Source organism: Halyomorpha halys, unplaced genomic scaffold (genome assembly GCF_000696795.3).
Source record: "Halyomorpha halys isolate HHAL.00 unplaced genomic scaffold, Hhal_1.1 Scaffold1731.1, whole genome shotgun sequence".
NCBI lineage: Eukaryota > Metazoa > Arthropoda > Insecta > Hemiptera > Pentatomidae > Halyomorpha > Halyomorpha halys.
In genome coordinates, this window is record NW_027110224.1 from 35,138 (window position 1) to 35,462 (window position 325).

Consider the following 325-nt stretch of genomic DNA (forward strand, 5'->3'; position numbering starts at 1 on the left):
TATAACAAAACTAACCAAGTTCACAATCTTCTTTTGATGATTCTTGGTATCTTCTTTTTTCTTATGTTATGTCCTATCGTCAAAAATGGCTTCCAGTCCTTACAAAAAGCTATGTCTCTCTTACAACAATGGCTTCCAAACTTTCCCGCTTCCAGTCGACGGACGTCCTCTCACCAGGCAATCCAAACTCAGAGTATTTTTCTTCTTGTTTGTCTTTTCAAGATAACGTAGTCACTCTTGCTGAACAGAAATTGATGAGGACCTCCTCATCCTGAAAACATCATTTCTCCTGCGCGCCCAAACAACGAATGAAACTCAAAACCAA

At 39.4% G+C, this 325-nt stretch overlaps 1 protein-coding gene across 2 annotated transcripts in view; it reads left to right on the forward strand.

The window, feature by feature from the left end:
• Eip78C (Ecdysone-induced protein 78C) overlaps nucleotides 1-325 on the forward strand; it is a gene marked incomplete at its 5' end in the record, with an annotated part of 46,388 nt that overhangs the window by 34,800 nt on the left and 11,263 nt on the right.